General features: G+C 46.2%; 1 protein-coding gene and 1 non-coding gene across 5 annotated transcripts in view; one reads left to right on the forward strand and one right to left on the reverse strand.

The window, feature by feature from the left end:
* The window catches only part of ADCY2 (adenylate cyclase 2), a 391,814-nt gene that overhangs the window by 107,783 nt on the left and 262,080 nt on the right, over positions 1-21,951 (forward strand). The gene's annotated exons all lie outside the window — the stretch shown is intronic.
* On the reverse strand, positions 20,379-20,463 carry TRNAQ-UUG (transfer RNA glutamine (anticodon UUG)). The gene has a single exon. It is a non-coding gene; the product is annotated as a tRNA-Gln (tRNA).

Raw genomic sequence — 21,951 nt, forward strand, 5'->3', positions numbered from 1 at the left:
CTGAAGTCGGACGCTTAACCGACTGCGCCACCCAGGCGCCCCTTAAAAATAAAATCTTAAAAAAAAAACAAAAAAAGAATGCTGATCGTTCTCATGGCCAACACTAGAACGCACTGAGCACGTGTAGAGGTGGATCACCGCACGGAGCCTGTGGAGGGAGATGCCAACTGATAGAACCCCCACACCTCGAAGCTGGGGTGCCTCCCATAAGTGCCCAGTGGGGCCTTCCTTCTGGAGGCTGGCCTCCTGAACACACTGCATGCAGTAGGCTCCTGCCAACATTCCTACAGTTGCAAACCAAGGACTTGGCCTTTCCACGTCTGGGCGGGCCCCTCTCTACTTCCCGTCGGGCACCAGCAGCCTCCTCTGTGAGGGTCCCATCATGGCATCTTTCCTCGGCCTCCTGCCACTGAGCCCCACTTGCCTGTGGCCGCGCTCACGCCCACATGGAGTCTGGGGGTTCCGTTGATCTTCTAATTTTGTTGAAAATATAAACTGTACATGCATTTTCCTTGATTTTTGGTGTCCTGGATAATTTCTAGGAAAGGAAGAAATGTCACCTTTGTGGGTCAAAGTGGAACTATTTAGTGTTCCACCTTTTCTTTGGTTTCTTAAAATTTCACCTTCTATGCCACGTCTGAGCCTCCGACTCTAGATCAAGGTGGTAACCAAAGATAGGAAGGAGAAGAAGCAAAGGAAAGATAAAAGAGACTAGTCAGAGTTTTATTATCACATAGAATGTTTTTCTAAGATTCCTGGCCATGAGTTGTATTAGTCAGCTCAGGCTGCTCTAACAAAATGCCAAAGACAGTGTGGTTTCAGCAACACATACTTATTTTCTCACAGTTCTGGATGCTGGAAGTCTGAGGTCAGGGGGCCAGTATGTTTGGATTTTGGGAAGAACTCTGTTCCTGGCTTGTGTATAGCTACCTTTTTGCTGTGTTCTCACATGGGAAGGAGAGGGAGAGAGAGGGAGAGAGTGAGAGAGAATGAGGGGGGGAAGAGAGAGATAGACAAAGAGAGAAAGAAAGAGAGAGGAAGGGAGAGTGATTGAGGACGACCGCGGGCGGGACAGAGAGGGGGAGGGAGTGGGACTGAGAGAGGGAAGGAGAGAAAGCGGGGGGAGAGAGGGAGAGAGAGATCCAGGAAAGCCTCCTTGTGTGCTACAGGAGCCAAATAGAAGTTAAATGAAGTTAAATTCTTTTGTAAAATATTTTTTGCTGAATCCCCCAGAAGAAGAACAACAAAAAAATGCGTTTTGCCTTTTCCAAGACAGCACATGATGCGTAATGGAAAGAGCTTTAATTTTGGAGTCAGAAGGACTTGAGCTCAAATCCCAGTTGTGCATGAATTGGTTGTAGGAATTTTAGCAAGTGATTTAGCTCCTCTGACCATCTGTTTACTTATCTGTAAAAGAGGGCCAGTGACACAGTGGACTGAGGATTAGGGGTCGGGTGTACGTAATTCCTGAGTGCCTGGCCCACATCAGGTGTCCAGTGAATGCAGCCATTCATTAGCTGGTGGCTTTCTGGGTCTTTGCTTTCTGTCGCTTATTTTTTGTTAGTTTTCAGTAACGCACACATAATCAACTTTTATTTATTTTATTTTTTTTAATGATTATTTATTTTTGAGAGACACAGAGACAGAATGTGAGTGGGTTAGGGGCAGAGAGAGAGGGAGACCCAGAATCCGAAGCAGGCTCCAGGCTCTGAGCTGTGGGCACAGAGCCCGACGCGGGGCTCAAACTCACGAGCTTTGAGATCATGACCTGAGCTGAAGTCGGACGCTCAACCGACTGAGCCACCCAGGTGCCCCTGCATAATCAACTTTTAAAGTTAGGAGAGAATTTCCCAAGGTGTAAAATTGTGAAAACACTTTACATCCAGCAAAATATGCCATGGTGATTTTCTAAAACAGCTAATGGACGAATCATGTAAACCTTAAGGGGATCCAGGGAAACACTACATCAGTTATTTCAACAGTTACATGTCCCAAACTGTAGAGAATTATGATGTGGTATGGGAGGTGCATATAAAAAGTAGTTTCCAAAACTAATTTCTTTAACAATAATAATAGCTTTAATTAAATGGTATCGTTCTCATCCTTCAGGTTATAATTTTAATCTGTTCTTGTCAATTTAGATAACTTACTCAATTCACGTCAATTGCAGGTTCATTGCTCTATCTAGAGACATATTTTGAACAAGTGCCACGTTCCAGGACTTTCTAAGCGCTACCAAAAGGACTCGATTTAAAACAGTAACAATAAAAAAAGCTTCAGGCACCTTAGCATCTATTCGGAGACTTGTAAGTAACACTGACATCCAGAAGCGTGGACTCATAATCATTTACAAAGGGAGACGATTGCTTCCGCTGTTTCTCCACTAAATAGTCCACCACAGTGCGGACATCCACAGTGCCAGGCTGCGCATCGAGAATGTAGAGGGTGCTTTGACATGATGCCACATCTCGTCAGTCATTCAACTGTGAGATTGTCAGTGGGGCTTACGGGTGAGACCGTGAGCCCTGAAGAAGGGCTTGGGTTAATCCAGAACAGGGGTTCACAGTCTTCTTCTGGGAAGAACCACAGAGTAAATATTTTCAGATTTTCGGGCCATCTGGTGTCAGTGGCAACGGCTCAACTCTGTTTGCCACAGTGCACGAACTCCTGTGAACAACACAAGCAAATGGATGTGGCTGTGTTCCAATAAAACTTTATTTACAGCACCAGGCACTGGGCCAGACTTGTCCTAGAATAATAACTAGAAATCTAGTTTTCCCTCTAATAATGTATCCCCCCACAAAACCCTTTAATGTCCTCTGTTAAAATTCTTTTAACCAAATGCAACTTGTTATATCTCAGAAATTTATGCAACTTCCAGAGCAGCCCTTTCTCTTAGACATACAGCTCCCTTCTTGTGCAGTGAGCCTCAGAAGACACCCCACGGAGAGTCCTTGGTGAATGTGAGGTTAATTTGCGTTTAATTGATCTCCCTGTCTCTACTCTAGTGGCAAGACTCAGGATTTTCATCCTTTTCCCATGTCTGATTTCCGCGGTGCCCTGGGTATGCCTCCGCATGGCTGGCTTTTAAGCGGATGCTTCAGATTTCCTGTAACGCCGTCACATTTTCCCACACTGTGTAACTGGCTGGGAAATTGAGGCACACGTGCCATTACATTCTTCAGCTCGTGGGGGGCTGCCGCGTCCCAAAGAGCGTCCCAAAGAGGACAAGGAAAATACTCGAGGACGTGCCCCGGCTGGGACGGTTTTACAAAGACACGGAGCTGTTGGTGAAAGAAGCCTGAACATTTTACTGAAGGGTCATTGATTCCTAACCCCCCTGCGTGCGCTCCTAACTCGAGTTCTCTGTCTTCTGTAGTCCCAGTTGAGGGAGGGATTAAGGGAAGATCAGAACCTTCTTAGGAGAAAAGGCACTTAAGGATGTTCATCCTGTCCGTTGCGGTCCTCCGGGCACTCTGTTTACTCAGCTGTCAGGGTTCACTCTCTTTTTCGAGAATTCCCCCTCACGCTGCATTTTGCGTACGGTTGCCTGTTTGTAGTCGGCTCTCCCGACCAGTGTGCGTGACACGGTTACGTAAGCGTCAGCGGTGTGATCCTGTTCATTGGCAGATCTTTTTTCTCTTTTCGTGGACTATCTACCAAGCGATTCTCCGCCATTTCCGCTTCCGATCTGGTCCACCTCTCGGGGTCTTGGAATGCCTTTGAGATACTTTGTTTAGAACCTCTGAAAATGTAGCCTTACAGGGTTTTCATGGTCTGCCCAAAGCTGGCATCTAAAAATAAAATTTTAGCTGACTGGCAGCATGAGACGTGCCCAGATCAGCAGATGGTGTGAAATGCAAGAGTCGTCAAATGAAAATATATTCAGGAAAATACAAGACCTTCCCATTTACCAAAGGTCTGGCGGGAACACATGCTCTTTCGCGATGGGCTGTTTGGCTGGGGGACGCTGGAGGCAGAGGTGTCTGTGTCAGCGGGGCTCTTGAGGTCCTGCCTGCTGTCTTCAGGGCAAGAGAGAGAAATGTGGCGGGGAAGGCAGTGCCAGCTGGAGGGGTCGTCCCCGACGGAGCGGGCAGATCCGCTGCACACAGGATCCTGGGTCCGTGTGAGAGGAAGTCTTCGGATGCACCTCGTCGAGGGCACCGGCTCTCCGTGTCCCGCATTTTAAATCAAAGTCTTGCGTGGTGCAGAGGTGGTGCTGAGGGCGTCCCCACGCAGTGTCGATGATGGGAGTCTACAGGAGACACTGAATGTGATGCAAGTGGAATAAAAGCCCAGTGCCATCTTGTCCAGTTAGAACACTGGGATTAGATTTACTTTGAATGGATGAAAGGCAAGAGGTGAGCCACGTAAACCCCGACGGAAGCAGCAGGACGTAACAGAGTTCCTCAAAGACTTCTAAGGAGTCTAGTTGGCTGCGGGTTGCATGGAGGCTGTGTGACTAAAGGGGAGTTATCTGCTCTCCCAGGCAAGACCATGTGATGCAGATCCACAGAAAGCAAAAGGAGATCAGGAAATCAACAGAACCACCCTCACGTTTATGTCTTTTGTTAAGAAATGCATTTCCAGAAAACAGGTTGATGATAACCAACGGATGCACATTTACTAATTCATTGGCACTGAGGTAACTAACGTCTGCTTTCCCAGGCACGTTACACATCTCAACTCAGGGAAACATCCACCGTTGTCTCTACTGGGGAGAGGAACCTGAGGCCGGGAGAGGCAGCAGGTGGCTCCCGAGTTACCCACCTTTGGGTGTCGGGCATAGGTTCAGACCCGGGGAGCCTGACGGCAGATCCCGCACTCCTAGCCGCTGTGGAAGTCTTTGGGCACTCCCTCCCTTCTCACTGCAGTGATCCGTCAAATGGAAGACTGAGCTCTCCCGGAGCTGCATAAAGTGAAATCTTAGGTGATTTTCTGGACTTTAATGGCAGACCAAGGAGGAACTACATTTTTGACACAGAGTCTGCAGCCACATGTGCTGGATTATAATTTAAAGTAAAGCCAGGGCTAGTGTTACGGAAAGCATAGGGCTTTTTGAAGCCTAAGGTGGAACCATTCCCGCTTCTGGTGTTCAATTATATGTGTAAGGCAGGAATATGTACAACAGGCACCTGTCCCGAGGGGGCGGTGAGAAAACGCCAACAGGAACAAAGAGGGGACATGACCTGGGAAGCTGGGGATGGGAGCTGAGTCTAGCTCCAGCAGGAGTCAGGAGCCCTGTGACTCCAGGCCCTTCTGTGCCCTCCCCGTGCAAATGCCCTGATCTGTAAAATGAAGGGTTTGGAGGAAATGATCCCAAGGTCTTCCCTCTTGTCTCCTTTTATGACTTTTATGACTTTTATGACTGTGTGTTCAGAGTGCAGAGCACCGATGTAAAAGCTCTTCTGGAAAATATCGGAAGGGAAAGGGATCGTGGTCCACGGAGAAGTGAAGGTTTCCAGCGGTGGTGTGGTTATGGATGGCGGGGTGAGGGTGTTCGTTATGGAGCAGCGCTGAGCAAATTCAGCCACCGGCATTGACTGTGGGGCCCCGACTAGAAGGACATGGACGCTCACTGTTTTCCCAGAGGCAGGCAAAAATCACGTGGGGGTTCTCTGTCTTCTTGTTTCCTGTATTTGCTTTTTAATGAGAAAGAATAAAACAACTCAAGAACTACAGTCACTTTATACCCTGACCAACCAACCCTTGGAAAATCAGGAAACCTTTCTGTGAAGAGAGCGTGGTTAGATAAAGCAAAGCACTGAGTGGCAAGAAGGAAGCCAATGCCACACAGGCCCCTTCCTCAGGACCACCGCCCGGATCTCTCCACGGAGCTGTCCTGAGCTTTGCGCCCACTGACGGTTGCCAGAATTGTAGGCTTCGTGACCACATTCCACTGACAGTTTCTGGCTTTAGACCCTAACTGATTCTCTTATGGAACTGGGAAGCAGAAATGGCATAATTCCTTTACAGGCAGGTACTGCACAAAACAAATATGGTATAAATCCCTCCCTTATCCTAAGATTGTTACTTTAAGCTCGGTTAGAAGTGTCTCAAATCGATTCATCTTTGCAGAGAACCAGATCTACTGTGTCTTGATTTTCTCTATCATTTTCCTCATTTTTTTAAAGAGGGAAATGTATTTATTTATTTTGAGAGAGACAGAGACAGCACAAGTCGGGGAGGGGCAGAGAGAGAGGGAGACTGAGAATCCCAAGCGGGCCCCGTGCTCCAAGAGCAGAGCCCAGTGTGGGGCTCAGACCCACAAAGCCGTGAGATCGTGACCTGAGCTGAAACCAAGAGTCAGACGCTTAACTGACAGAGCCATGCAGGTGCCCCTATTATTTTCCTCATTTTAATCTCATTAATTTCTGTTTTAATTTTATCTCTTTCTTTCTGCTTGCTTTATGTTGAATTTGCTCTTTTTTCCCTCTCCTTTCCCTAGATGAAAGCTTGTTACTGATATTAGATCTACTTCTTTTCTAAAACAGGCACATTTGATGCAACCAATTTGCCTCTAAGCACTGCTTTGGCTGCATCTCACAAATTCTGATAGGTGGATTTTTTATTTTCACTTTGTTCAGGATATTTTGCAACTTCCCTTGAGATTTCTAATTTGGCTGAAAGGTTATCTCTAAGTATACTGTTTAATTTCCAAATATTTGGGGGCTCTTCCAGCCATTTTCCTGCTACTGATTTCTAGTTTCTTTCTTTCATGGCCTGAGAACACACTTTGTATAATTTCTGTTCTTCCAAATTTGTCCAGGTTGGTTTTAGGTCCAGAATGTGGTCTATCATGGCGAATTTTCCATGAATTTTTGAGAAGAGTGTATTCTGATCTTGTGAGATGGAGTGTTGTATAAATGTCAGCTAGGTCAAGTTGATGGATCATGCTGTTCAGGTCCTTTATACCCTTACTGATTTCCTACCTGCTTAATCTATCAGTTCCTGAGAGAGGAATATGAAGTCACCAACTACAATCATGGATTTGCTCATTTTATCAGTTCTGTCAATTTTTGCCTCACGTATTTTGCCCTCTGTTGTTAGGTGTGTACACATTTAGGATTATTTTCAATTTGTTTTTAATGTTTATTTATTTTTTAGACAGAGAGAGACAGAGCATGAACGGGGGAGGGGCAGAGAGAGAGGATGACACAGAATCTGAAGCCGGCTCCAGGCTCTGAGCTGTCGGCACAGAGCCCGACGCGGGGCTCAAACCCACGGACCGTGAGATCATGACCTGAGCCGAAGTCGGAGGCTTAACCGACTGAGCCACCCAGGCGCCCCTTTCTTCTTTTTTTAAAAAAATTTTTTTTTACACATTTAGGATTATTATGAGTTCTTAGAGAATTGACCTTTTTCCATTATGTAATGTGGCTGTTTATCTTTGATCATGGTCCCTGTTCTGCAGTCTGCTTTATCAAAATTAATATGGCTGTGATGGCCTTTTTTTTTTGGTGTTAAGAGGTGTTTCAGTCAGCGCCTTCCACGAAAACAGAACTGGCAGTATATGTATTTATATACATTGTGTTCATACCAACAGTTACTGAATGCTCTCACACACGTGAGACCTACTAGGTTTTAGGAGCACTTCTCCTATCAGCTCCCTGTTCTCTCAAAACCAACCGAGAGATACACTCGTGACTCTGAACCAGAGACAAAAGTATCTCCATTAGACCTGAGAGCAAAGGAGTTTGCTAGCGCTTTGCTGACCCTTTTCAATATGCCTCGCCGGTGTGGACCCTTGTCTATGATCAGGAGCCGCCATCAACACTCACATTCCCTGTGGCAGGAAGATACTACAGGGCCAGCGAGGACTAGCCAAGGTGAGCAGGCAGCATTGGTTTCCTATGGCTGCTGTACAAGTTACCGCAACTTTTGTGGCTTAGAATAACACAGATTTGTTCTTATGGGGCCTGAGGCCCAAAGTGTGAAATTGGTTTCCTTGGGGGTTAAATCAAGGAATGGGCAGGGTGATTCCTGTGGAAGGGTCTGTAGGTGAATCCATTTCCTGCCTTCCTTGTTCCTCATCATTCCAGCCCCTTCCTTCCAAAGGCACATCTCCTATCACTTCTCTGATCCGTCTTCCTTCACCTTATAAAAAGCCCTGTTTGGTGGGTCTACCTCACGGGGTCCATCCAGAGTAGCCTCCCACCCCCAGGTCCTCAACTGAATCAATCTGCAAAGCCCCTTTTACCATGCATTTGCAGGTTCAGATGTCTTGGGTGGGGCATTGTCCAGCCCACCACAGAGGCCTTACCTTCTCCAGTCCCACTGGCCACACTGCTCTGCTCTACAAGAAGGAGTGAGTAAAGTAAGGGGAGAGAGACAGGGAGCATCCAGGGAAGCCCCTCTGCATGGAGATAGGAGAAGGGGTCATCATGCAGAAATGAAAAACAAATGACAACCAGGGGAAACCCAGGTGTCCTGACCTGAGACAGATTCCCATAGAGAGAACACAGGTGATCCCTGACTATTTGATGAACACAGGTGATCCCTGACTGTTTGATGCTCTATATCACAGGGACTGCCCCAGCAAGAGGTGTCCCAGGCTTTAGAGTCTGGCTGGCTCCAGCTGGGTGCAGGTGACCCTGGCACTGGCAGAAGTTTGGGTGACATAGGAAGAGAGAACCAGTAATACGTTTTCCCTTCTTTGTAACCTCATAGTTGCTTCTCTTCTGTGGTGCCAGCTCCTGATGGACAGGCCCAGTTTGGTTCTGCATAGTAACCTCTAGACTCTGCTAACATGACCTCCACCCCTTTTTCTCCAGCCTGGGGTCAAAGGTTAGGGATGGTGTGCTTCTTCCCTCTAATGTGTGGGTCACCTCTGCTTGTCCAACTTTGCCTCTCAGTTTTCCAGCTCGGTGTGTGTAGTAGTTAGCTATAGCTGCATAACAAATTTCCCCAAAACTTAGTGACTCGGAACAACATTTATCATCTGTCTCACAGTTTATGTGGGCCAGGGATCTGGGCACAGCTTAGCTGGACTCTCTGACTCTTCTAGGCTGTGGTTGAGGTGTTGGCTGGGACATTGTATCTTAAGGCTTTCCTGGCAGTGGACCCAAGCTCACTCAGTGGTCATTGGCACTGTTTAATCCCTTGTTGACTGTCGGTCTGACAGCCTCAGTTTCTCATGAGCTATTGGCAGGTGGCCTCACTCAGTTCCTTGCTACTTGGCTCTTTCCATAGGCAGCTAGGATATGGCTACTAGCTTCTTCAGAGCAAGTGAGGGATAGGGCAACAAAGTACCAGCAACAGAGAAACTGAGAGCAAGACAAAGCCATAGTCATTGTAACCTCATCTTGGAAGTGCCATCTGACCCATCGCTTTTGCCCGTTGGGTCCAGCTCACACCCAAGGGGGAGGAGGTACCACAGGGGCGTGAGCACCAGCAGGAGGGGAACATTGGGGGCCACCCATGCAGCTGGTTGCCGCAGACACATGCCCCGCCTCTAGGTCTACTGCCACGTGTTTTTCTGAACCATACTCATTTAGCCACCGAGTTCAGGGTCCACTGAAGTTTTCTAGAAACACCTTGGCTGGACCTACCCCTCCCTCAATTCCTTCTGGGTCCTCGGTCTTGGTTTCAGTTGTCACTCCTGGAGAAACCCGACTCCGCAAGCCAAATAGTCAGTGATTCCGTGTCCTAACCCCCTGACGCGGTTGCCACAATTTCTATGCACGTTGCCTTTTTCACTTGTTCATTGTCTACTACCTGCTCAGCCTTGAGCTCCATGGGGTCACGAGGTTGGGATTTGCTTTTGCACTGTGCAACTTCCGCGCCCTCCCAAGCAGTAGCAAACTTCGGGCTCTGCTGTGGAGAAGCTGCCTGCCAGTGGGAGGCGCTCCCATGGGAGGGGCTGAGGGTGGCATGCCTGGAGGGGGGTAGAAACAGGATCCAGAGCTGAGGCCCCCCGGCTTCCGTTTTCTCATCAAGTGTGTCTTCCATAGAGACTTAGGTTAGGAACTCTGCTGTGTCCTCCATGAGTTCGTATTCTAGTGGAGAAGACAGACACTGGGGTGATGGAGGTCCGGTGACTTCTGGTGTGGTGCTGGGTGGTGGGAGTGGGGGCGCCCTAACTCAGTGCAGAGGGAGGCCATGAAGGTTAACCGGGGCAGACTCCGGTTCGGGTCCTGTATCGGCGTCTCCCCCGCGGGAGGGCACGTGCCGGCAGGTGCGTGTGCCCAGGGAGAGCCAGAGCCTGCAGGGTGCCCCCGGTTCTACAGCTTCACCAGGAAGCTGTTCTCTAGGATGCTGTGACAAGCCTCCAGAACCCGACAGCATCTCAGCTTGCCCGCGGTTCCCTCGTGGTCAGTGGGACCCCTGGCTTCCTCCACCCTGGTCAGGTGGCTCTTCAGCCGTCTCCCTCATAGATGCCACCTAGCATTTTGTACTGAGCAGGTGTGTCAGCTGGTGCTGACCTGCCTTCTGCCTTCAGTTGTCCTTGCTTTTGAAAATTCACTGGCTCCTGTCCTCGCCCTCCCCCAACAGACTCCCCCTGCTGGAGGACTGCCGGTGGCATTTCTTATTGAAGGGCCTTTCGGACCCTCACCGAAGTCACTGATGAAGCGCCTGGAAGTGGTGACCTCGTGACCTTCGTGACGGGGACGGCACGAGCGAGCTTCTCCATCTTCCTAACTTCCACGGAGGGAGGTTTCATGAAGTCCAGGCCCCTCCCTGTGGGAGCCGCGTGCGGCTGAAATGAAACTGGCATTGGTTTGACCGACGCCCGCCTGTCTTCTGGCTGAGAGGGGCAGCAAGGAACAGCATTTGCGGGACTGTTTTCATGGTCTCGTCGGGCGCCAGGTTCAAACACATACCATACCACCTTTAGCAGGCAGCAAGGTAGTATTTCTAAATTAGGAAGACAGTTTTGCCAGGAAAGTTCAAGTATTAGCTACTCAGGTTTTCTAGAAGAATGATTTCTTCATATATTATTTTGACGCATATATTTTTGCGTCAGTATACAGAGAGGAAAAAAACCAGTGTTATCTACTCATAATGAATCTGCTTTGTAAAATATGTTTATATTATATATAATATATTTTAAATTATATATACGTATATATATACGTATATATGTATATATATATGTGTATATATATATGTGTGTGTGTGTGTGTGTGTATATATATATATATACATATGTATATGTATATATATATATATATAGGCCAGTAGTTAAAGCTTGGGTGGGAGAATACAATCCCATGTGGAAATAGTTATGGCCTGCACGAGGCGTGGCGGCCGTGGACTTGGTTTAGGAAGCTGGCGGAGCATCTGTAACTGGACCCCTATGCCTCTTGAGCTGAGTGTCCATCTGCATAGACCGCTTTAGCTCTGGTCTTGCACCAGCGGCCCCTGATTATCCTGTCCCTTTAAGAGCACGCTATTAGAGTGGTAGTTTTTGCCAGTTAGCTTTAATACTTCTTAATAGCAGCAGCTCTGAAATACTTCTTCAGGCTCAGGCCCTTTAATCATTGAAATATGTTGAAAGCGCAGTCAAGTCAAGACTGTGCCCAGACTTCAGGCCCTAAAGAAACTTCCTGGCAACTCGCCTAGAATCCCAGAGCCATCTGTGATTTGCATTTAAATGAGCTTTTGTGAAATTAAAAATAAACATGGGACCATAATATTTACTTGTCCGCCTTTGTTGCCTGCCCTGGGAGGAGAGGGAGCAGGGCTGATTGCATGCATGTGTGCTGGGGGCCCAGGCTGGCGCAGCTCACTCTACATCTGCAGGCAGCAGCCCATAATTACAGGTGGTGGCTTTGTAGGCGAGGATGATAATACTGGAAAAAAAAAAAAAAAAGAAAATTTCGAAAGGAATTCATAAAGCCAGTGGTGTTACATAACAGCGATGGGCTCTGCTCTCTGGGGATTATTTTGTAATTCCTAGAAAGGATCACAGATGTTACGACCCGGTGTGTTAGTCAGGCTAGGTGAGGTTATGCTGTCGTGACAAACGATCCTGAAATCCCGACGACATCCGGCAGAGTCGGGCTTCTTTGCTCACGTTGCGTTTCGGTCCTGGATGACTGGCTGCACTTCGCTGAGCTTCCTCTTCCTCCGGATCGCAGGCTGAGGGAGCATTCCCACGCGGAACGTTGCCGGGCCCGCAGCAAATGGCGGCGAAGAGGGCAGAGTCCTGTATTGGCCCTCCGAGCTTCTGTTCGGAAGTGGCTCACGTCACTTTCCCTGCGAAGCGTTGGGCCAAATTTTACGTTAGTTGAGAGGAGAAATGGAACCGCCATGACAGGAGGGGCATCGCAGATCACAAGACCAAGTTTGAAGACAGTGAAACAAAATGGAAAGCAGTTTTCTCACCAGATGGTGCAGTGAATATCTAGAAACAACTGTACGTTCTCCCACACTTGGGTCTCATACCCAGAGGTGTCTGCTTTCCAAAGACGATTCCATTTTTAAGCACACATTCATTTGTTTCTGGATCTTTGCTCCATCACCTCTGGAATCTGAAATCTGAGCTCTGTCCTTGTGGTTATGACTCTTGACCACATTTGGAGTAGCCTGATGTTTAAGTGGCAAGCACTCGCTGCCCCTCCGAGGGCCCTCAGAGCTGCCTGGCTGTTTTGGCTTCACAGTTTTCACTGTGCAGGAGTGTTTGGTAGAGTGGCTGGCAGGAGGCTAGGGTCGTGTAGCCCCGTGACATGCAGAGACCCGTGTCTCTCCAGCTAACATCTGCAGGGTCCCGAACAGACCTGAACTTCCAGTGAGCTCCTGCCTCTCGTACATCCCCTCCAGCTCTCTTTCCTTCATGGATTTCCCCTTTGGGACTTTGAAATGCCCTCATCCAGTGGCAGACCATTGGCTAGTATTTCGTTTTCCTGGGACTCTAGAAACTTTCTGCAGGTAGAACCCTAGAGGTCCTGCCTTGACATTCCTGAGTTCCCAAAGCGAGAATGCAGATTAATCCCTACCCACAGTGGTGCTCTCTGAAATTGTAACAGATTGAGTGGTTATCTTTCCCTTAAATGGCAACTAAGCACTATCTGACCATTAAAACTATAACCAAACCTTCTTTGTTTCTGAAATTGACCAAGGGTTGATTGCTTTTTAAGTTCGGAAACAACATATCTCAATTTTCTTACGAAATGCCCTGATTGTTGAGAAAACGAACCGCTAACAGTCTGCTGAATCTCAAACTCCCTGTCCCCAGTTGCGTCACTCACTAACAAACATGACACTGGTGTGAGTGTGGCTGGGAAACGTTAGATGTGACCCTTGTTCTATAGAAGGTCTCATTGGCAGTGATTTCCGTCCACATTTGTGACGTTGGAGAGAGAATTGCATTAAATGATCAACTACTTGGAATAAACCTTTCTTCTTTGGACATCTGTCAGCTCGTTGATGACTAAGTCCCTTGGTACGACCGCAGGATGTGTCTGCATCAGTCTTTGCCGTGAACTTGATTCCCTTGACTGTCGGCCGTCCTGGAGTGCTGTTGCCCCGTGCCTGGCACCCTCGCATCTGGTCTTCTGCACCCAGGCTCCATACATCCCCTGTCCCACGCCTTGTGTCCCTGTGTCACTTTCCTGAGACAGCACATGCTGCAGCCTTCCCAGACCCATGACTGCCACCTGCACTAGCACTCACATGACACCCCTCTGCCACCATGACGTGCCTCAAATTTCCTCAGCTTCCTTGCCACTCAGTCCATGGAACGCTATGGTTGATTCTTGACAGTATTCTCTTTTCTCGCTCCCACTGTCCCCTGTGCCCACAGAATTCCTGTTTGTCTTTGAAAATTCAGCTCTAGAGTCACCTACTTTGAGATATAGTTCTGGACTCCCCACAGGTAGAATTAGTTGTGTGTTTATTTTTTTCTGAACCTGCAGACACCCTCAATGCCAGAACCTTCTGCAGAGTTCTTCTTCAAGGGTCAGTCTTCACTGTAGCACGTTTCGCTCTGTCAGGGGCTCTAAACATCTTCTTTGGGACTGGGGAAGCAGAGGAAGGAAAACTGCTCTGCGTTCATGGCAGTTACGATGCAGGACCCTATAACAGACACTCACGGTTCTTCTCCATGCTCCCTGCACTCGCACGATCCTTCTTGCAACATCAGTATCACTGCCCTTTTAAGCATTGGCAAACAGATGCAGAGAGTTGCAATGACTGAACTTCACGAACAGGAAGTGTCGGAGTCCGTGTTCTCCACTTGCGTCATTCTGTCTCTTGATAGGTCCAGGCTTCCACATAAAGATGCGCAAAGGAAAATTAAAATAAAGTAAAGTAAAGTAAAGTAAAGTAAAGTAAAGTAAAATAAAATAGTAAAATAAAGTAAAATAAAATATAAAATAAAATAAAATACTAAAAAATTAAAAATAACAAAAATAAAGATGCAGAAAGCAAGTGTTTGGAGGTAATAATTTCTGGTTTCCCTCTAAGAAGACAGGAATAACAAGGCTTTTTCATGTGTTCTACCACTCAAAGCGTTTCAGAAAGCCCGTAGGGTGCCAGGTGTGACTAAACTCCCAGAGGTTCTGTGATCCCCGAGAGTCACCAGCACTGGTGTTTGAACATAGGTGCGGTAGGTCTTCTTATCAGCTCTGGAACATCATAGTTTGGGAGGAAACTTATTGCAACAGATGTTGGAAACTGTAGAATGTTCCGTTGCATACCAGTACATATGTACCTCTGAGGGTTCGGGATGTAATTATTATGTAACTACTTAAAAAGAGTTGGGGAGCCCCCCTGGGATCAAGGCATCCCAGGTCCCCTGGAAAGCCATTCCCTGAGGGTGCTTTGTCTAAAATTATGCCTGTTATCTTTTTTTTACTTTTCTGGATTAGGTCTGTGAGAGATGCTTTATTGATGTTTTGTTGTTTTTTTTTTTTAACTTAACTTTTTTAAATTTATTTTTGAGAGAGAGAGAGAGACTGCATATGAGCAGGGGAAGGGCAGAGAGAGAGAGAGGGAGACAGAGGATCCAAGTGGGCTCTGTGCCGACAGCAGCAAGCCCGATGTGGGACTTGAGCTCAAGAACCATGAGATCGTGACCCGAGCCAAAGTCGGACGCTCAGCCGACTGAGTCACCCTGGCACCCCATCTCTGTACTTAATTGTATCACCTGAGCAATATGTTGGCCAAAATAATGAAATCCGTATGGAGCTGGACCATTTAATTAAAGTGTTACTATCAATGGCTTAGTGAGAATCCTGTAATTCGTGGAGGTAGATTTAATAGAGCTATTGGTTAGAAGAAGCAATACATTTGTGGTAATTGCTTCCATAAGGAGAGCATCCTGTAAGGCTGAGAAGGGGCTGTTGTTCATGAAGCCAGCTGAAACACTGCTCTAAACCTCTTCAAATAAACTGACTTGTTCAGGCAGAGAAAAACAAACTTTTCCCCCTAATCCACATTTTAATTACATTGTTTTAAAAAATCCTTCTGGAAAGAAGAGTCTGGACTCCGAGTCTTTCATCAGTGAAAAGCAGTATTTTGATGGTGACAGACACCCTTCTACATCCTTGCACGTGCCAGGACTAACAAGCATGCATCTGTATTCGTCGTAAACCTTTGCTTTTTTCCTTTGAAGGTAATAAAATCACCCAAGTACAACCTTAAGAATGTTAGCCACAGGTGGATCTGTTCTGTCTCCCCTGCTTGGAATTCTTGGAACATAATACAGTTCAGTCCCCTGAGAAGTATATCTTGAACTTACCTCATACCTCCTTCCAGTCCCCAGAAATGCCTTTTGGATCTGGTCATTCAAATTAGACGGTGGAAAGGCGCATCCCTGCATGGGTTCTCTTTTATGATATTTTCTCGCTTACCATCTTGAACTGTAAACGTACCGGAAGAGATTGGCCTTCTGATGAACTTTTAGGAGATCTCAGAAATTGAGACACTTAAAAGAGAAGTTACTGATTTTTCCCTGCAGTAGCTCACTTACACTGAACACTTTTAACCAGTGTGTAGTATTTTTAAATACTTTTATTAAAATCGGTTATTTCTCCTTGTTTTTTAATGGGAGGAGACACTGTAGTCCAGCTTAACCCTATCCCTGAAGAAAAGGGCCAATATGGCGCTGGTCAAGCCCTGGCCTTTGGCCACTCGATGCCTCCACTTTCTCGGGATCTAGTTAGAAGGCCAGCGTGGCCCAAAGGGTCCTTGTCACAAGGTGAGCAGCCCCTGTAACCTGTGCTCTAAGACTTCAGATGAGCTTTATTGAGGTAAAGCTCACACACAATAAGAGGCACCATTTCAAATGTATATATTTTGATGAGTTTTGACAAGCCTCTGATCGTACAGAGTGAACACATGCCCCCAGTGAGTGTCAAAGATGGTGGATGACCCCTGAAATGCAGTCGGGCTCTCTCCTTGCCTTCTGATGGACTGTTCTTTGGGTTTGAGCATCTGTTGTGAAGGCTCAGCTTGCGTTAGGAAAGCTCGAGGTCTTACCGTCAGGCTTTCCAGAAAGGAGAAAGGAAGAAAAGGAAGGAAAAAGTGGCCAGACTACAAAACAGTAGCTCATCTGACTTCTTGCCTCTCTCTGGTCTAAAAATAAAACTTAACTCGGTTGAGCCTGGACACATTTCAGGAGGCATTAAAGACACGCAGCACGTGCCTCCAGATAGCCGAGGGCAGCTTGGTGAGCATGAACACAGAGCCAGGGAGCACAGAGCGGTCGTGAGCTGTGCTGTAGACCGGCACGTGGTGGGGCCGGCTCCGTGTCGCATGGGCACCTGTGTTGACAGTGACCACTGGATGCGCTTTTCCCGGCCAGCACATGGCTCGCCCCCCGGACTCGCCTTAGTGTTTCAGAGCGCGGTCACTGACAGTGTTAACTTGCAGAGAACAGGCATGGGGACAGCAGTGTGACCCTCCATTTCTTTCTCAAAAGGTGGGGAAAGAAAATGTGGGGAAATAGTAAAAATGGTAAGATGTGACAAATGTTGACTTCTTGCTGGTGTTCCCATAAACATGCCTCCAGGGCATAAACCATAAGAAACACGGAGGCCTGGGGCACCTGGGCCAGTTCGTGGGTTTGAGCCCCGCGTCGGGCTCCGTGCTGACAGCTCAGAGCCTGGAGCCTGCTTCGGATTCTGTGTCTCCCTCTCTCTCTCTGCCCCTCCCCGGCTTGTGCTCTGTTTCTCTCTCTCTCTCTCTCTCTCTCTCAAAAATAAATAAACATTAAAGAGTTTTTAAAAACAAAATATTTTTAAAAAGTTAAAGGGCGCCTGGGTGGCGCAGTCGGTTAAGCGTCCGACTTCAGCCAGGTCACGATCTCGCGGTCCGTGAGTTCGAGCCCCGCGTCGGGCTCTGGGCTGATGGCTCGGAGCCTGGAGCCTGTTTCCGATTCTGTGTCTCCCTCTCTCTCTCTGCCCCTCGCCCGTTCATGCTCTGTCTCTCTCTGTCCCAAAAATAAATAAAAAAACATTGAAAAAAAAAAATTAAAAAAAAAAAAAAAAAAGTTAAAAAAAAAAAGAAAAGAAACATGGAGGCCTTGGAAGTCAGCAAGCAAAAACAAGTCACGTGTATCGGGAAACAAAAAGGATCAGATTTAATAGTTAGACTTACAGAAATGAAGGGACAAATATGAACTTGCTTATTATTTCAGTGCTAGAACTAATTATGCCAAGGGTATCTATAGAAAAGAAAATGATTAGTCAAATTTCAAATATGCTTAAATTTACATTTTTCTCTTTCGAATTAAAAATAAAGAAATAAAGGGATTTGTCATTTTTTTTAGCAAAAGCGTTAATTCATCTGAGCACGTTTGTTCTGCCTGAGGGAACATGAGTTCCAATGGCATTCTGAAGAGTGAGCATATTTTTTCATTTTAACTCTAATGAAGGCAATATGCTATTCTTAATAAAGTCATGGTTATTTGGGGATCGGAAATACAGATTTGATTATAATTATAATCACCAAATGTTTACTTTCTGTAAATAAGGATCTGGGTGGGGTTTGCATTTACACATGTGCATTTCCATATTGTGGTTCTTTTGAACAAATCTATGTACGAAGCTCTTCGTGAGCTCAAAGAACCTTCACATTTGATCCTTCAGATGTGTCAGCTGGATAGCCAGACCAACTTCTCTGATCAGTGAGTTTTTGAGAGTCCCAGAAAAGAGGGTGTTGGGTCAAACCCACCTTCATTTTGCCACTCAGGGCTTCCTCACGTATCGGACTCTGGCTGGACAGTCACGCCTAATGTGGGTTCGTGATCGATTTCCTGGGGTCTAAGGAATCTTCTCAAGTTCTGTGAAGAATTTCAGTTTATATTCAGGTGTTTCAGCAGTTCCTACCAGAGAGGCAAAGGGTTCCCAAAATGCAAAGAGCCCAGGACTATTTCCTGCTGCTTCCCAACCTGGTCCTCTCTGCTTCCCGGGTGTGGTCCTAGTTCTGTGTCCCCCACGCCACTGCGACAGAAGGCAGTGGCCTTTTGTAACCCATTCAGCCTCAGATGGACACCACAAAACAGGGAAGACAGGAGACACGTGTCCCCAGTACGTGGATGGAAAACCAGGTCCCTCTGAAGGGACATGGGTGTCCACTGTATCTGCCTTTCACCTTTCTGCACTTGTGCTGTTTGAAAAAATAGGTCTTCCAAGCTCGTGTCCAACTCATGGCTGTGTGATGGCCCCGTCGAATCCTGCTGTGGTCTCTTGAAAGTTTGTCATATGGCGGAGGGCTATGCGCCTTGGAGTCTGAGCCTTTCAGTTAAGAAATATTTGTTGAATGCCTACTACATATTCCAGTGATGGCCTCGAGTGCCTATTCTATTAAAAGTTATGAAAATTTAAGTAGCACTTGATATTCAGCTTGTTTGTGTTTGGGGGTCGGTGTGCCTTCTTGGCAGATGGTTCAGACCTTTCACTTTTGAGTTGATAAACGTCGGTTTATTATGTCGTTTCATTTCCATATATTCAGATAGAAAATATACAGTATTTGGTACCTGTCGTATATTATGGATATTCATTTAAACACAATTTTCTATATGTACAGACAAACAAGCATTTTAAATTTAAATATATAGGAAGTTAATTTAAAAGATGTTCTTAAAATAGGAGGGTTAGATACTTTCCAAGTGTGCGTAATTTATTTCAGTAACGCTATTTCTAGCACTGTAGCCGGCATTTGTATCTTATAAAAAGTATGTACAATTTTCATATGAGACTTAGTTTTAAATTTTAATTTAATTCAGGAGAATCCTAATCCCCTACTTCTGCACGTGCGCGCGCACACACACACACACACACACACGCACAAACACACAGTTCTTTGACCAAATTATTTGGCAACAAAGTTCAAAGTAATGGAACCAATTCTTTGGATTGGGTCAGTGTCATGATTCAGAGCTACACTAACACGGTAGCCACAGACCATGTGTGGCTATTCACAGTTACATGTAAGTTAAATACAAAAATCCAGTTCCCCAGCCGCATGTGCCACATTTCATGTGTTTAAGAAGCATTTGTAGTGGGTGGTTCCCATCCTGGACAGCTCAGGAAAAGAACACAATTTATTTAACCAGCTTCCTAAAGCTGTTGCAATAATTTGCAATATTTCGGTATTATACGTAACGCTACAGTGAACAACTCCATACATACAGTGTTACATATGTATCCTATCTCTTTCGGGTGCAATAATTGGCTCATCAGTAGGTGAGCGATTAGAGACAAGCGATGTGTCTGGAAGTCTTCCAGCAGAAATAAATAAAATAGTTAGAGATCCCCAGCATCACGGGACCTATATTCTAGAAAATCAACAATGAACAAAATAAAAAATGAACGAATGGTTGGATGAATGAATAAATAATACATACATGAATCCCTTTGCATTGAAATCGTTTTTTTAATAGACACGTATTATTTGAGCTCTTATTATGGTTATAAAGATGTGCTACTGTGTGTCAAGCCTGAATTGTAGCTTGCGAGGACTTCTGTCATACAGGCTTTCACATTCCGTGCTTCAGTGTTTTCTCCAGCTTTATTGAGATGTAGTTGACGTACGGCATCCTTGTAATCTTAAATTGTGCGGCATAACGGTTTGGTTTGCAAATATCGTGAAATGATGACCATGGTAACTTTAGTTTACCTCCATCATCTCACATAGATCAGAGAAAAAGAAAAGGAGTATTTTTCCCTTGTGATGGGAACTCCTAGCACCTACTTGGTCTCATGGCCAGAAGCTTGTACCTTGTGACCACCTTCCTCCAGTTTCCCCTGCCCCCACCTCCTGTGTCTTCTGACTACAAATCGAATCTTTTTTTCTTTTTTTAAAGTAATTTTTTTTAACATTTATTTATTTTTGAGACAGAGAGAGACAGAGCACGAACGGGGGAGGGGCAGAGAGAGAGGGAGACACAGAATCCGAAACAGGCTCCAGGCTCTGAGCTGTCAGCACAGAGCCCGACGCGGGGCTCGAACTCACAGACCGCGAGATCACGACCTGAGCCAAAGTCAGACGCTCAACCGACTGAGCCACCCAGGCACCCCTCGAATCTCTTTTTCTGTGAATTTTGTTTTGTTTTGTTTTGTTTCAGTTATTCTTTTATTTTTAGATGCCACATAGAAGTGAGATCATACAATATTTATCTTTGTCTGTCTGACTTTTTTCACTTAGCATAACACCCCCTAGGCCCATCCATGTTGTCACAAATGGCAGGATTTTTTTCTTTTTTTTTTTTAATGAATGAACAATATTTCTGTGTGTGTGTGTGTGTATAATATTTTTTCTAATGCTTACTTTTGAGAGAGAGAGAGACAGAGACAGAAACAGAGTGTGAGCGGAGGAGGGACAGAGAGAGAGGGAGACACAGAATCCGAAGCAGGCTCCAGGCTCCGAGCTGTCAGCACAGGGCCCGACGCGGGGCTCGAACCCACTAGCTGTGCGATCATGACCTGAGCTGAAGTTGGATGCTTAACCGACTGAGCCACCCAAGCACCCTATAATATTTTTTTAATCTACTTATCATCCACTGACAGGCACTTGGGTTGATTCCAGTTGTAAATAATGCCGTAGTGATAACGGGGTTGCTGATATCCCTTCGACATAGTGTTTTCATTTCCTTCGGATATATTCCCAGAAGTGAGATCGCTGGATCCTGTGGTAGTTCTATTTCTGATTTTTTGAGGAACCTCTGTTTTCCATAGTGGCTCAACCAATTTACATTTCCACCAGCAGTTACACTACAATTTTAAATCTTTTCCTTTGTGGCTCATGTTTTTTTTTTGTGAGAACTTTAGACCCAAAAAGCGCTAACTAAAAAAGGAAGTTTGAGGGGCGCCTGGGTGGCGCAGTCGGTTAAGCGTCCGACTTCAGCCAGGTCACGATCTCGCGGTCCGTGAGTTCGAGCCCCGCGTCGGGCTCTGGGCTGATGGCTCAGAGCCTGGAGCCTGTTTCCAGTTCTGTGTCTCCCTCTCTCTCTGCCCCTCCCCCGTTCACGCTCTGTCTCTCTCTGTCCCCAAAATAAATAAATGTTGAAGAAAAAAAAATTTAAAAAAGGAAGTTTGACAATTTTAGAACATTAAAATTTATAATTTCAGTGATGCAAAGACAACTTTAAAAGATGAAGACACAGGACCAGGAGAAGATGTTTGCAATGAATAGAGCTAATAGAAATTCTGTCTCCTGTGGGGCCCCCGGGTGGCTCAGTCAGTTAAGCATCCAACTCTTGATTTCAGTTCGGGTCATGAACTCACGGTTCATGAGTTCAAGCCCTGTGTCAGGCTAAGCACTAACAGCATGGAGTCTGCTTGGGATTTTCCCCCCTCTTCTCTGTCTGCCCCTCCACTGCTCATGTGCAGTGCTCTCTCTCTCTCTCTCTCTCTCTCTCTCTCAAAATGAATTTAAAGAAAAAAAGAAATTCGGTCTTCTATAAAGCATGAAGTATACATACCCCATACAGAAACGAAGATATATGATACTCCGGCTCCCTAGTCATGAGAAGACTGTAGATTATTTCGAGGGGTTTCAATT

This window comes from Herpailurus yagouaroundi, unplaced genomic scaffold, assembly GCF_014898765.1.
Source record: "Herpailurus yagouaroundi ecotype Mexico unplaced genomic scaffold, PumYag 29, whole genome shotgun sequence".
NCBI classification, from domain to species: Eukaryota; Metazoa; Chordata; class Mammalia; order Carnivora; family Felidae; genus Herpailurus; species Herpailurus yagouaroundi.